Source organism: Uloborus diversus, chromosome 7 (assembly GCF_026930045.1).
Source record: "Uloborus diversus isolate 005 chromosome 7, Udiv.v.3.1, whole genome shotgun sequence".
Taxonomy (NCBI): Eukaryota; Metazoa; Arthropoda; class Arachnida; order Araneae; family Uloboridae; genus Uloborus; species Uloborus diversus.
The window spans coordinates 77906726-77923399 of record NC_072737.1 but is presented as its reverse complement, the minus strand read 5'-3'; positions in this window follow the sequence as shown (position 1 = coordinate 77923399).

Here is a 16674-nt window from a genome sequence, read left to right as displayed (position 1 = left end):
TGTGGGTAGGAATTCCTATTTAAAGGGGGACATCCCCTTCCGCTGTAACTCTGCAGTAGGGAAAAACCATTGGCCTTCTGGATTTAAAAAAAATCAAGCTATTTATTCGAATAAGACCAAAAGTAGTAGTGCCTATTGGGGGGGGGGGGAGGATGGAGCGGGTCATGGCGCAGACTTCAAATTTTTGAGGTTTATTTTTTAAAGATTTCAGTTTTTGTGGTGATTTTCTTTCTTTTTTCGGGGGGGGGGGTTGACCCCCTCGTTTTGCTTAAGGGGGTTAACTTTTACTTTCAGGGAAGCACCCCCTTCCCGAAAGTAAACGCAATATGGAACAGGCATCAGCCTTTTGGATAAAAGAAATTCAAGCAATTTATTGCAATAAGATCAAAAGCAGTGGGTCCTATGGGGGGGGGGTTGCAGCGGGTCATTGCACAAACTTCAAAATTTTAGAGTTTTTCCTTTAAAAATTTTAGTTTTTTGATAGTTTTAATTTTTTTTTCTAAGGACGGGGGGGGGAGGTATGCCCTAGACCCCCTAATACCTGAGGGGGTGAAATCCTATTTTAGGGGGAACATCTTCTACAAGTGACTGATAAAGGAAAAAGCCATTGGCCTTCTGGATTTTAAAAAAAAAGCTTATTATTTGAATAAGACCAAAAGTAGTAGGGCCTACGGGGGCGGGGGGGGGGGGTGATGTAGCGGGTCATGGCGCAGACTTCAAATTTTTAAGGTTTATTTCTTAAAGAATTCAGTTTTTATGGTGATTTTCTTTTTTTTGGGGGGGGGTTGACCACCCCACCCCCCGTTTTACCTAAGGGGGTTAACTTTTACTTTCAGAGAAGCACCCCCTTTCCGAAAGTAAACGCAATATGGAACAGGCATCGGCCTTTTGGACAAAAGAAATTCAAGCAATTTATTGCAATAAGATCAAAAGCAGTGAGTCCTATTAGGGGGGGGTGTGGGGTGGAGCGGGTCATGGCGCATGCTTCAAAATTTTAAAGTTTTTACTTTAAAAACTTTAGTTTGTAGCTTTTTTTGATAGCTTTGTTTTTTTTTCGAAGGAGGGGGGGGATGCCCCAGACCCCCCCTAATACCTAAGAGGGTGAAATCCTTATTTAGGGGAACATCTCCTTTTACAAGTGACTCTGCAATAGGGAAAAGCCATCGGCCCTCTGGATAAAAGAACGTTCAAGCTATTTTTGTTCCATTAAGACCGAAAGCAGTGTTGCCTACGGGGGGGGGGGAGGGAATATTTGAACGGGGGTGGAACAGACTTCAGATTTTTACGGTTGGTTTTTGAAAAATTTTAGTTTTAATATTTTTGGGGGGGAGGAGGAGCCCCCACCCCCACCCCCATGACCTGTGTAGGGTAAATTTCTATTTAGGGGGCATCCCCTTACGCCAGTAACTCTGCAATAGGAACTGGCATCGACCATCTGGATAAAAAATTTAAGCATTTTATTCGAATAAGGACAAGCAGTGTGGCCTGCGATGGGCGGAGGGGGGGGGGTAGTTGAGCGGGTGGCGCAGACTTAATATTTAAGGTTGGTTTTTGAAAATTTTTAGTTTTATTTTTATTTTTTTGTTTTTTTGGTGGGGGGGATTTGCCCCCCACCCCCCATGACCTGAGGGGGAGGATAATTACTATGTAGGAGGAACATCTCCATCCGCAAGTAACTGCAATAGGGAACAGCCATCGGCCATCTGGATAGTAAAAAGTCTATTCCAATAAGATTAAAAACAGCGGGGTGTACCAAATGGGGGGGGGAGTCGGTCATGGCGCAGACTGCTTCAGTCAAAAAAGGGGATGTTTTTAAAAACTATCGATTTTTTAAGATCTTGTATTGGAGAACAGCCCCCTGAACCCCCCACCCCCCAAAAAAACCCTCTCCCTCCCCGTACCACATGAGGGGCTACCTATTTTCCATTGGTTGAGGGGTAGCGCCCTTTCCGCAAGAACTGAATATTAAAACCTGCAATAGGGAAAAGTGAGGGTGCCATTTCTCACTCCTAGTATGCCATCTTTTCACCTACTGTGCACGCTGGGGTTAAGGGTGCCAGTTTTTCACCCATTTTAAGGGTGACATTTCGGCACCGTATAGGGTGTCGCTGGTGAACAAACTTTTCACCCTTGAAAGGTGCCAATCGCAACCTGTAGTTTTAACAGTGTTGGCAAAACACAGCAGAACAGATAAGCTGAACGAAATAATGCGCTTCAAGGCCAGACTGGTTATTTTAAATAAACACCAGGTATGGGGGGGGGGGATACTTTTCGCAAGTGTTCTCTCCAGCAATTTCCCTTTTTTAGCCTACTTTCCCAGTAAAAGTCAGAAAAAGAAGAAAAAAGCATGAAAGAAGGCTTAATGCATCTTAAAAATATCCCGAAAAACAAAAAAAAAGTCAAAAATAAATAAAATAATTAAAAAAATATCGAAAAATTAAAAATTGCAAAGTAGGGTATTGAGATGGGGAAAAATGTCTGTCTGTCTGTCTGTCGGTCTGTCTGTCTGTCCCCCCCCTAATAACTTTCGAATGAATAGTCCGATTCGAACAAACTTTTTTTTGTTCGAAAGATCTCGGCAAGGACACCTCATTCCCATATTTCGCTTTTTGGTTTGAACTATTTTTTGTTCAATTTTGAACAGTTCAAAAAAACTTAACATTAGCTCCTACGGGGAAATTCAAGGCAATTCCGAACTGTGAGGCGAATTTGCTTCAAACAAACTTTGTAGGAAAAAGCTTTTGATGAAAAACTTGTATATAAAATATCTTTTTGATTTGAACAATTTTCTGTTCAATTTTGAACAGTTCAAATCCCTTAACATTAGCGCCTACGGGGAAACTGAAAGTCAATGTAGATTCCGTACTTGAAGGCGGATTTACTTCAAACAAATTTTGTTGGAAATAGCTCTTGATGCCGAACTCTAGACTCCGACTCCGAGAATTTAGGGGCACCTGAATCCGAATCCGACTCCTGTGCCCGACAATTAATCGGACTCCGACTCCCCGACTTCGACTATGACTTCCTAGCTTTGGCAAAAATTTATACACGGACAAATGACTGACTCCGATTCTTGGATATTCGACTCCGACTCCTTCATCCCAAAATTAGATTGACTCCGACTCCGGCGCTATGGTTTTAACTGTGAAATAATTATTGTTGATGTGATTTGTTTTTATTTTAACGCTAAAGTTTTTATTTAGGTATTCAGTTTTCGGTGAATAAACTCGAAGTCATTTATGTTTCTACATAAAGATACGCGCAGACGATTTTTTTTTTTTTTTTTTTTTTGACAATGAAAAGTATTTCTTTACGTTGACATTTTATTGTTTTTATTTATCTTGATAAGTGCATTAATTCATTTAAAAAATTATTTTTGGCAGCAGGGGAAAAAGAAACGATTTTTTTTTTTTTTTTGATAGGATGTATTTATTTTAATGAGCTTATTAATTTTTTTAATTTTTTTTTTCGTTTTGAAAGCTGTTGAAGAATTTTTTTTTAATGGAAAAAAGTGTATTTGCTGCTTTGTTTAAAAGTTGCTGCTATTTTATTTGTTCGTTTTTTTTTTTCTTTTTTTTTTTTTTTACGCATCTAATTTTTTTAGATGAGTGAGGAATATTTTATTCCTAGAAAGTAGCTTAAAATATTGGAAAAATATGATTGAAACAATTTGCGATTTTACCTATTTTGAGAACATTGATCAGGTACTAGAAAGTAGTATGGGTATACGGGAAAGTAGGCTCGTCTAGTTCTAGACAGAACTTCTTGTTTTATTGATGCTTTCTTTTCAATTTTTGTGTATAAGCTACATTGGGTCCATCTCCAAACTCATGTTTGCAATGCGTATCTTTATGCGGGTATAAAAGAGGATTTGTGAGACAACCTGAAGGGTTTGTCGATCACGAAACTAATAAAAGTTAAGCATCTTAAGATACAAACACGAAACCCCTGTGTTTTAAAAGTTTTATATTTGCGTCGGCAGGAAATTAAAATTTTACTTCAGGAAAAATGCACTAGTACCATTGAAACTTGAGAACATAAAATTAATTTTAGAAACTATATCCAAAAACACTCGATGGGAGGTCACGGGAAGTCTCTATGACCTCCCCAAAATTGCCATTTTTAAAAAATTTTATCTCACGATTCGGCAAATTTACGGACATAATTGTAATGTTGCCATTTTTGAATTCTCGAATGTCCAAACTTCATTAGATATTGTACTTAACTGTGCGTGCTTAACGTGTGCATTCACCAGTATTTTAATAATCGGCAAATATGTAAGTTCCATTCGACAAATTGAGATTATACGCCTTCCCGACTATTTAATTAAGTTCAGGCCGTGCCTGGCTATATTCTTAAAATTTTCAGCTTTTCATTTCTGATCTGGCAGTGTTGCGTTCTCGTCTAAATTACTGCTTTTTAATTTAAAGTAGAATATTTATATTATTATGCATTGTTTGTCATATTTTATTCGCCTTGAAGGACATGCTCATTTAGACAAGTACATGAATCGAGAACTACAGTAGAATTTGAAACTCTTGTAACCTTGAACTCGTCAGTTTTCTTACATTTTAACTTTTAGAACCCTTTGAGTCTTAAAGTTTGGCATCAACGTGTTTATGATGAAGGCAAAAACTATATCATCAATACTGAAAAGTGTGATTCTGTACTTCACTGTCTTTCACTGCATATAAAAAGTAAAAATATGTCAGATTGTTATTTGTGTAAAATGAAAAAAATCGGAGAATTTCGTTTAAACCTGTAACGGAGATTCAAGCCAAAGCCGGTTAAGATCTTTTTCATTTAAACGCGATGGGTTCCTTAGCAGTTGAGTTCTTTAGGGGGGGGGGAATATTTTCACAATAATAGACGATTTTTCAAGAAAGTCTTCGGTTTAGTTCTTAAAGAAGAAAAGTGAGGTTTTTGAATACTTTGTCAGGTTTTAAAAGAGAACAGAGATATTTGCGGGAAAGATCCGATAACGGGAAAGGAATTTCTGAGCCCCCGGGTTTGAAATTTACCTTAGCGATCAAAGCATAAGAATCGGAAAAACTAACAAATCCTCCAGGTAACAAAGTAGCGTCATAGAACACCATAACTCAACATTAATGAATAAAATTAGGACACTTTTAAATGAAACGGGTTTGCCTCAGCAGTTTTGAGCCGAAGCAGCTACTACGGACTAGAGCGGTTTTAAAAGGAAAAATCAAAACCTTTTTTGAGCAATTTGGGGGAAGAAAGCCTTCTATTAAAATATCACTTGTTTTTTTGGCTGTATTTCTTATATTGGACTTCCAAAACAGAAAATAAACAAATTGGATATGAGAGCTAAACAGGGAGTCATGGTAGGATATGCGTTTTATATGAAAGGTTATAGAATTCGGGATTCCGAAAATCGCGAAGTGACAGAAACGCTGAATGTTAAATTCGATGAAAATAAATTCTAAGCGGCGGGGGGGGGGGGGCAGGAACGGGAAACAAAGGAATGCAGTTTTATTTCACTACTAGTTAAATCTGAAGTAGAAGAATATCCTGAAAATAATAAAATAGAATGTAGAGAATTAAATTGGTTAAAGAAATACCAAGGCAAAGTACAGAATGCAGGGATATGTCAGGGTTATGTATTATTCTATTGACACGACGGTTCTAAAGTCCGAATCGCGAAGCCGAGTTTTATTGTTCTGAAAATAACATTGAATGTGACTCAAAATAGGTCGAATTCACTTGTGATGATAATTCACGAAAAGTATAAGATTCTGATGAAGATAGGGGGGGGGGGATAGTTTAAGTAAGCTTCTCTCCAGCAATTTGCCTTTTTTTTAACTGATGCTTTCTTTTCAATTTTTGTGTATAAGCTACATTGGGTCCATCTCCAAACTCATGTTTGCAATGCTTATCTTTATGCGGGTATAAAAGAGGAGATTTGTGAGACAACCTGAGGGGTTTGTCGATCCCTGAAATCTAAATTTTGTCTGTAAATTGAATAAATTATTATCATTCTGATACAGATTACGCCTCGAATGACGACGACCGGATTTCAATGGCGGAGGGAGGGAGGAGGGGTCTAGTGTTTTTGTATAGGTTCAAATAATATGGTGTACATTCAAACAAAAATGCGTAATACCTGTCAACGATAGAAGCGGAGTATATTTCAATTAGCGAACAATCTAAGGAAGTTATATGGATCAAAAAGAATTTTAAATGAATTGGCCACGAAAAGACTTCAGAATTTTAGATTGATTAATAGTACTTTGTACTGTGACATTCTAGTTGCGATCGATTTTTCTAGATTTGCAATAGAAAATTGTAGAACTAAGCAGATTGATGTGGGGTACCATTTCCTAAGGAATTCGATTAATGAAAATGAATTTGGAATAAAATCTGTTGAAACTAAAATTAATTTATCTGATTGTTTCACAAAACTTTTTTTAGGTAAAATTTACGTAAAACTTGAATTGCAATGACTTCAGAATTACAAATTTTTTTTTTTTTTTAAAGTTGTAATTTGCGCACACAAACGGATAGCCTGTAATATATTTTTTATTCATGTATTAAATTATTTCTTTTTTTCCGTGTGCTGGCGTGCCAAGAAGGGGGGAATTTGCTAGCAAATATTTTGTTTCTTTCCCTCCAGCGCACGGAGAAAATAAAATTGTAGTTTTTTCATTTTGAATTTGTGCCCGGTGATATGGTTGCTGTTAGGTATTTCAAAAATAAAAATAAAAATAAACTACAAATTTCATTCTAGCCGCCTGAATTTTTCATTTCAATTTATTCACTAATGCAATATTATTATTATTATTATTTTTTTTTTTATTTTTTTTTGGAGTTTAGTGGTATGCAAATGTAAAGAACTTCCTTAACTTGTGACCAGAACTGAATGGAATAATGGTTTGTCTCATTTTATCAAGATGGCAGTTCGCGGTTGTATTTCGCTTGGAATTTCAAAGAAGATCCTAGTCTGAACGATGTTGCGATGATTCACTTAGTGACATGAATGCCGGCAATGGAAGTTTATAAGTATCTCTTTTCATTTAGATTTTTGTGTTTACGGATGTAATTTGTAATCCCCAATGCTTTTGAGTTTTAGAGCGTTCTTAGCCACTGAAGCCTATCCTACGGTCTGCGTGCCATAATGGGCCCCTGAAGCTGATTTTTGTGGCCCTTTGTCAGGTTCTATGTTACAACCAAGAACTATGGATTGGAACTAGATAAACTAAATTTTATTTTGTTTTGATTGAAATGTGATCGGGCATACTATTCATTTAAATCTGAGTTTTTTAAATTTGTAGTTCAATATTAGTTTTTACGGGTAGTTGAATATTATCACTTCAAGAATCACCGGAATATAGAAATTTCTGTTGCTCGAACGAAATTAGACGTACATTTCTTTTTTTTTTTTTTTTTAAATTTTTCAGTAAATTTTGGAACACTGATTCTTTGTTTTTACATGTTATTAAAATCGAAGGAACCAAAACAGAATGTTAAGTGCTTTATTATTTATTGTACGTATTTTTGTAAAAATTACAGGAGCAAAATTTAAAGCCACCTTCATAATGAGAACAACAATAAAGATTAAAGTTTAAAGTACGATATATTACAGCGTATGAAACTTTCTTCGCATATTCAGACTTGTGTGACACTTATCAAACATAATTATTTATTATTTTTACTGCAATGTGAATAAAAAGCAGTTATTTTGCAAATAGAGTATGTTTAAATCTACAGATAAAAAGTGGTGCGGTCTTCTGGCAACGGATTTTCAAGAAGGGTAGCATTGTTTACAACAAGTACGGCGGGCCAAATGTGAACTTACAATTTCTTAATGATTGGAACTGGCACTACCAGATTTAGTCAATTTTTTGATATGTTTGACGATTTATTCTTTTGTTAAAAATTTTCAACTTTTCTGACCGATTTTCATTTTTTACTGAATTGAATTGAACTAAGCCATCTTGATTCTGAGAATATAGAATTGTTTCTTCCAGATTTCAGGTAAATTCTGAAAAACTTTAAGATAAATTGTGTAAATCCTCTCAAAAGAAGTGCCACTTAAAAAAAAATTTGTGATGGTTTAAATGGAAACATCGATAGCTGTTCAAATTGAGAGGGGGGGGGGGAGAGCGTCCTCATTTTGAAATATACAGAACATAAATAAAACATCTTATATTTGCTTAAATATTAAGACATAACATAGAATGTTCTTACGGTATTATTTTATTTTAACTCAAATGACTCTTTTATGTGATTCCTTAGTATTTAAAAAAAAAGCTCCAAAAAATTAAATTTTAACAATATAATAACACATTTGTGGAATAAAATATATGAAAAAAAATATTTTGAAAAATTATAAGTATGTTAAATATTTCATATTAAGTACAGACAGAGTTTTAAGTAATTACTTTACGTCACACTTTGTTTTATATTCAGATTTCTAAAGATGGGAAGCTGTGAAAGAAAATGATAAAGCTGGTATCAGTTGAACATAGTTTGAGCTGTTTAGCAAGTTTTGGAAAAAAATATGGGTTACCAAAAAAAAAGAAAGAAAAACCATCTATATACGACCTTCAGTGCTACTATAGCAACTCGGGGGAGGGGAGGGGGTACTAAAAGAGGCTAGATAGAGTATTCATTGTTTTAAATGGGAATGCTCCAATATTTCCCAATTGGTTGTCCTAAACATCGACCTTGCTCCATTTCCTAAAAAATATTTCTCCACCTCATCCTTATTATTATTTTGAAGTAAACATATTGTAATCCGATAAAAAAGAAACTAGATACAAGTTTTATCATTTTTAAAACATTTTTATTTTTTTCTTTAGGCCAAGATGTTAGTTTTCCCATTTTGAAAAATTGTGAATTCTTGACTTATAGAAGGAGTTATTCTCTCGATCACTTCAGTTATCCGATCGAAAAATAAAATAAACATTATTCTTAATCAACAGTCTCATATGTATTAAGAAAACCTTCAAAAATACCTAAAATTACAAGGATTTTTTTTTTAATTGTACTTCAGAAGCCAGTATAAGTGCATTTCTTTACATGGAAGATAAAATGTAAAATATTATTTTCTTTATTTTTTTTCTTTTTTGAGTTCTTATGTAAAGTATCCATATTAGGTGTACTTTAATTAGACATTAATAACCTCCGTTACAAATGCGTAATTTGCAAATTGCTGCCAAACAGTTTTTTTTCTCCTTAAAACAACATATTTAGCGCTTAACTGGTTCCTGAAATAAACGATTTAGGTGTATGTTAAGCGGTTTCAAAATAAAAACAACTCTCAAAGCAACCTTAATTTCAGATCATTCAGAGTCATAATTTTAATCATTTTAGGGCGTATTTTTATATCTACGTAATCTGATTTTTCCATGTTCGTTTTCCGGTGTCCACAAGTTTTATGAGATTCTAACAATTTTTATTTTGACAGATGCTTTCATAATATAAGGCCTAATGATGGTTCCAAAGTCGGCAAAGATGTTACAAAGAAGAATCAAATTCGTGATGTAAAAATGTTGACCTTGAAAACATTTGCATTCGATTTTAAATGAATATCTGCAATTTCTCTGTAATAGTCTGTATTTATAGGTAATGTATACGAAATAAAATAATTTGGCGATTTTTAATGGTGTGAATGTTTCGTTTTTTCTCATGAAAACAGTATAACAGAATATAAAGTTAAACTTTATATAAACCTGACAGATTTTACTGTACCGGAGAGAAAAATTGTTTCTGTTTAGTAGCTCTAGAATTCTGAATGGTCACATATTTATTGTTTTCATCTATGTAAACTTTAAAAGGTTAATAATATCAAGTATTATCAAATCTATAATACTATTCAGTTTACAATAAAAACCATTCCGTGCAGTCTAAATGCTAAATACTGCACATATGGTGTGAAATAACGTTAGTTTGTTAGTAGTTTTTCTCAAATAAAGTAGGAACAAGTGCAACTTATAACATTAAAAAAAGAAGAAAACCATGAAAATAATCTGTTTTTCCAGAAAAGAAAATAAATGCAAGGAATTGTATGCATAAAGTTAAAAATAAACTTAAAGGTTTAATGGATTGCATACTGTAAAACATTTCCCACGTTATGCTGCTCATTTTAGCATTACAATAATGCTGAAAGTGAAAAAATTACTTTCAGTGAAGATACGATGTAGTGTTTCCAGTTATATATAGTATATATACATAAAAACTTCTCATTTTTTACTACCTTCGTGGATCAAAAAGTTATGTTTTATGAAATGCTATAATTGTTCTTAAAATAAAGCTTCAGATCATATCTTGCAATTTCCTTCTATTTGTAAATGGCAATAGTTGGCAATAAAAGCTAAAAGTTTTTGTAGAAATGAAAAAGCACTATTTTTCCTCCTTTAACAGGTGTTTATAAAATATAAAGAGGGGCATTGATTTATTTTGTGTACAATGAAATTAATATCAATAAAACATATATTTCGCAGCAGTTAATTATTTTTATGTAAAATGCTTTTATATTTCTTTACTTGTTGCTTTTCATAGATTAAAACATTATTTTTGTTGTTGAAAAACTTTAGAAAAGGAACAGATTTCGTATGTAGGCTGATTTCTACAACTTACATACAGAATCAATTGCTTAACTTTTCTATATTGTTTTTCGGCTATGAAAAGAGACAATAGGGGAAAAAACTCTAGCATAAAAATTTATAACTATTTAATTTATGGTTTACTGCTGTTAATTTTACTGTACAAATCATTTATAAAACCGTATACTACTGCTTTTACGGAGCAGTGCAGCTGATTTCGCAGCATATTACTGCTAACTTTACAGTTTGTTACTGTTAATTTTGCAGGGCAATTTCATTAAAAAGCAGCATATTACTGTTAATTTTACATATTATCTCTGTTCAATTTACAGGCCAATTCATTCCTAAAACAGTATATTACTGCTAATTTTACAGTTTGATACTGTAAATTTTACAGGGCAGTTTCATTAAAAAACAGTATATTACTGCTAATTTTACAGTAAGTCGTTAATTTCACAGGGCATTTCCATTAAAAGACAATATATTACTGCTAATTTTATAGTTTATCGCTGTAAATTTCACAGTAAAAGTCTGTTATAAGACAGTATATTACTGTAAATTTTACAGTTTTTCTTTGGAATGTGAGCTGCGATTATTATACTGTAAAAACAACAGTTTATTTTTTGCAGTGTAGGTCCATTCCCACTAGATATGAGCCAAGGTAAAGCGGTTTGACTGCATAGTCCCTAGTTTGGCTGGAATGAGTTTCCAAAGTTGCTAGTTTGGCCATACAAATGCAGTGGTGTTTCTATTGGAATTTCACTTCGACACTATGTTCGATCTTCCAACTTGTTTGTCTTTTTTTTTTTTTTGTAAAATGAGTGGAAGGAAAAACACTTAGTTATTTATGTGCGTTACTTAAGTTGCTTGAAAAGTCGAAATGATCTTGTATTTTTGTTTTTTAATGTGTCATGTGCAATAAATTAGAGCTTTTCCCCTCTCCCATATTTTGCTCATCGTTGTGGAACATGTATGTCAGCCGACGATAAATATCCAGTAAATGTTTCAATTAGCAAACGATAAATAATTTTTACTAGCAGACGATTAATATAAAACGAAATAACTAGTTTTCATTGCAAACGATAAATATCCTGTAACTACGTTATTTCGGCATTCAAAATATTGAAATTGAAAGTAGTATCCACTTTAAATTTGGGAAACGCTTTTTAAAAACTGGTATTCAAAGTAATTAATTCAAAGGTAAGTGCATACAAATGGCTCATACTGCAGCACAATAGCGGGAAAAAGTTGTAAAGATTGTAATTCTGAAGGAAACTCCATTGCATTTCTGCACTGCAAAAAATAAACTTTTGTTTTTACAGTATAATACTGGCAGCTCACATTCCAAAGAAAAACTGTAAAATTTACAGTTCTAAACTGCAGTTCTAATTTGCAGTAATATACTGTCTTATAACAGACTTTTACTGTGAAATTTACAGCGATAAACTGTAAAATTAGCAGTAATATACCGTCTTTTAATGGAAATGCCCTGTGAAATTAACGACTTACTGTAAAATTAGCAGTAATATACTGTTTTTTAATGAAACTTCCCTGTAAAATTTACAGTATCAAACTGTAAAATTAGCAGCAATATACTGTTTTAGGAATGTATTGGCCTGTAAATTGAACAGAGATAATATGTAAAATTAACAGTAATATACTGCTTTTTAATGAAATTGCCCTGCAAAATTAACAGTAACAAACTGTAAAGTTAGCAGTAATATGCAGATATAAAGTTAGTTTTATATAAAGTTAGCAGTTTATATAAAGTTTAACTTTATATTCTGTTATACTGTTTTCACGAGAAAAAACAAAACATTCACACCATTAAAAATCGTCAAATTATTTTATTTCGTATACATTACCTATAAATACAGACTATTACAGAGAAATTGCAGACATTCATTTAAAATCGAATGCAAATGTTTTCAAGGTCAACATTTTTACATCACAAACTTGATTTTTCTTTGTAACATCTTTGCCGATTTTGGAGCCATCATTAGGCCTTATATTATAAAAGCATCTGTCAAAATAAAAATTGTTAGAATCTCATAAATCTTGTGGACACCAGAAAACGAACATGGAAAAATCAAATTACGTAGATATAAAAATACGCCCTAAAATTATTAAAATTATGACTCTGAATGATCTGAAATTAAGGTTGCCTTGAGAGTTGTTTTTATTTTGAAACCGCTTAACATATACCTAAATCGTTTATTTCAGGAACCAGTTAAGCGCTAAACATGTTGTTTTAAGGAGAAAAAAAAAACTGTATGGCAGCAATTTGCAAATTACGCATTTGTAACGGAGGTTATTAATGTCTAATTAAAGTAGACCTAATATGGATACTTTACATAAGAACTCAAAAAAGAAAATAAAGAAAATAATATCTTACATTTTATCTTCCATGTAAAGAAATGCACTTATACTGGTTTCTAAAGTACAATTTAAAAAAAAATCCTTGTAATTTTCGGTATTTTTGAATGATTTCGTAATACATATGAGACTGTTGATTAAGAATAATGTTTATTTTATTTTTCGATCGAGATAACTGAAGTGATCGAGAGAATAACTCTTTCTATAAGTCAAGAATTCCAAGTTGTTCAAAATGGGAAAGCTAACATCTTGGCTTAGAAAAAAAAAATGTTTTAAAAATGATAAAACTTGTATCTAGTTTCTTCTTATAATAGGCTTCAGATTATCGGATTACAATATGTTTACTTCAAAATAATAATAAGGATGAGGTGGAGAAATATTTTTTAGGAAATGGAGCAAGGTCGATGTTTAGGACAACCAATTGGGAAATATTGGAGCATTCCCATTTAAAACAATGAATACTCTATCTAGCCTCTTTTAGTACCCCCCCCCCCCCCCCCCCCGAGTTGCTATAGTAGCACTGAAGGTCGTATATAGATGGTTTTTCTTTCTTTTTTTTTTTTTTTTTGGTAACCCATATTCCTTTCCAAAACTTGCTAAACAGCTCAAACTATGTTCAACTGATACCAGTTTCATCTTTTCCTTTGACAGCTTCCCATCTTTAGAAATCTGAATATAAAACAAAGTGTGACGTAAAGTAATTACTTAAAACTCTGTCTGTACTTAATATGAAATATTTAACATACTTATAATTTTTCAAAATATTTTTTTTCATATATTTTATTCCACAAATGTGTTATTATATTGTTAAAATTTAATTTTTTGGAGCTTTTTTTCTTAAACACTAAGGAATCACATAAAAGAGTCATTTGAGTTAAAATAAAATAATACCGTAAGAACATTCTATGTTATGTCTTAATATTTAAGCAAATATAAGATGTTTCATTTATGTTCTGTATCTTTCAAAATGAGGACGCTCTCCCCCCCCCCCCTCAATTTGAACAGCTATGGATGTCCCCATTTAAACCATCAGCTACTTTTTTTTTTTTTAAGTGGCACTTCTTTTGAGAGGATTTAAACAATTTATCTTAAAGTTTTTCAGAATTTACCTGAAATCTGGAAGAAACAATTCTATATTCCCAAAATCAAGATGGCTTAGTTCAAGTCAATTCAGTAAAAAATGAAAATCGGTCAGAAAAGTTGAAAATTTTTAACAAAAGAATAAATCGTCAAACATATCATAAAATTGAGTAAATCTGGTAGTGCCAGTTCCAATCATTAAGAAATTGTAAGTTCACATTTGGCCCGCCGTCCTTGTTGTAAACAATGCTACCCTTCTTGAAAATGCGTTGCCAGAAGACCGCATCACTTTTTATCTGTAGATTTAAACATACTCTATTTGCAAAATAACTGCTTTTTATTCACATTGCAGTAAAAATAATAAATATTTATGTTTGATAAGTGTCACACAAGTCTGAATATGCGAAGAAAGTTTCATACGCTGTAATATATCGTACTTTAAACTTTAATCTTTAGTGTTGCTCTCATTATGAAGATGGCTTTAAATTTTGCTCCTGTAATTTTTACAAAAATACGTACAATAAATAATAAAGCACTTAACATTCTGTTTTGGTTCCTTCGATTTTAATAACATGTAAAAACAAAGAATCAGTGTTCCAAAATTTACTGAAATATTTTTAAAAAAAAGAAAAGAAATGTACGTCTAATTTCGTTCGAGCAACAGAAATTTCTATATTCCGGTGATTCTTGAAGTGATAATATTCAACTACCCGTAAAAACTAATATTGAACTACAAATTTAAAAAACTCAGATTTAAATGAATAGTATGCCCGATCACATTTCAATCAAAACAAAATAAAATTTAGTTTATCTAGTTCCAATCCATAGTTCTTGGTTGTAACATAGAACCTGACAAAGGGCCACAAAAATCAGCTTCAGGGGCCCATTATGGCACGCAGACCGTAGGATAGGCTTCAGTGGCTGAGAACGCTCTAAAACTCAAAAGCATTGGGGATTACAAATTACATCCGTAAACACAAAAATCTAAATGAAAAGAGATACTTATAAACTTCCGTTACCGGCATTCATGTCACTAAGTGAATCATCGCAACATCGTTCAGACTAGGATCTTCTTTGAAATTCCAGGCGGAATACAACCGCGAACTGCCATCTTGATAAAAATGAGACAAACCATTATTCCATTCAGTTTTGGTCACAAGTTAAGGAAGTTCTTTACATTTGCATGCCACTAAACTCCAAAAAAAAAAATAATATTGCATTCGTGAATAAATTGAAATGAAAAATTAAGGCGGTTAGAGTGAAATTTGTAGATTATTTTTTAATTTATTTATTTATTTATTTATTTATTTATTTATTTATTTTTTTTTTGAAATACCTACCATGACTCCCTGTTTAGCTCTCATATCCAATTTGTTTATTTTCTGTTTTGGAAGTCCAATATAAGAAATACAGCCAAAAAAACAAGTGATATTTTAATAGAAGGCTTTCTTCCCCCAAATTGCTCAAAAAAGGTTTTGATTTTTCCTTTTAAAACCGCTCTAGTCCGTAGTAGCTGCTTCGGCTCAAAACTGCTGAGGCAAACCCGTTTCATTTAAAAGTGTCCTAATTTTATTCATTAATGTTGAGTTATGGTGTTCTATGACGCTACTTTGTTACCTGGAGGATTTGTTAGTTTTTCCGATTCTTATGCTTTGATCGCTAAGGTAAATTTCAAACCCGGGGGCTCAGAAATTCCTTTCCCGTTATCGGATCTTTCCCGCAAATATCTCTGTTCTCTTTTAAAACCTGACAAAGTATTCAAAAACCTCACTTTTCTTCTTTAAGAACTAAACCGAAGACTTTCTTGAAAAATCGTCTATTATTGTGAAAATATTCCCCCCCCCCCTAAAGAACTCAACTGCTAAGGAACCCATCGCGTTTAAATGAAAAAGATCTTAACCGGCTTTGGCTTGAATCTCCGTTACAGGTTTAAACGAAATTCTCCGATTTTTTTCATTTTACACAAATAACAATCTGACATATTTTTACTTTTTATATGCAGTGAAAGACAGTGAAGTACAGAATCACACTTTTCAGTATTGATGATATAGTTTTTGCCTTCATCATAAACACGTTGATGCCAAACTTTAAGACTCAAAGGGTTCTAAAAGTTAAAATGTAAGAAAACTGACGAGTTCAAGGTTACAAGAGTTTCAAATTCTACTGTAGTTCTCGATTCATGTACTTGTCTAAATGAGCATGTCCTTCAAGGCGAATAAAATATGACAAACAATGCATAATAATATAAATATTCTACTTTAAATTAAAAAGCAGTAATTTAGACGAGAACGCAACACTGCCAGATCAGAAATGAAAAGCTGAAAATTTTAAGAATATAGCCAGGCACGGCCTGAACTTAATTAAATAGTCGGGAAGGCGTATAATCTCAATTTGTCGAATGGAACTTACATATTTGCCGATTAATAAAATACTGGTGAATGCACACGTTAAGCACGCACAGTTAAGTACAATATCTAATGAAGTTTGGACATTCGAGAATTCAAAAATTGCAACATTACAATTATGTCCGTAAATTTGCCGAATCGTGAGATAAAATTTTTTTAAATGGCAATTTTGGGGAGGTCATAGAGACTTCCCGTGACCTCCCATCGAGTGTTTTTGGATATAGTTTCTAAAATTATTTTTATGT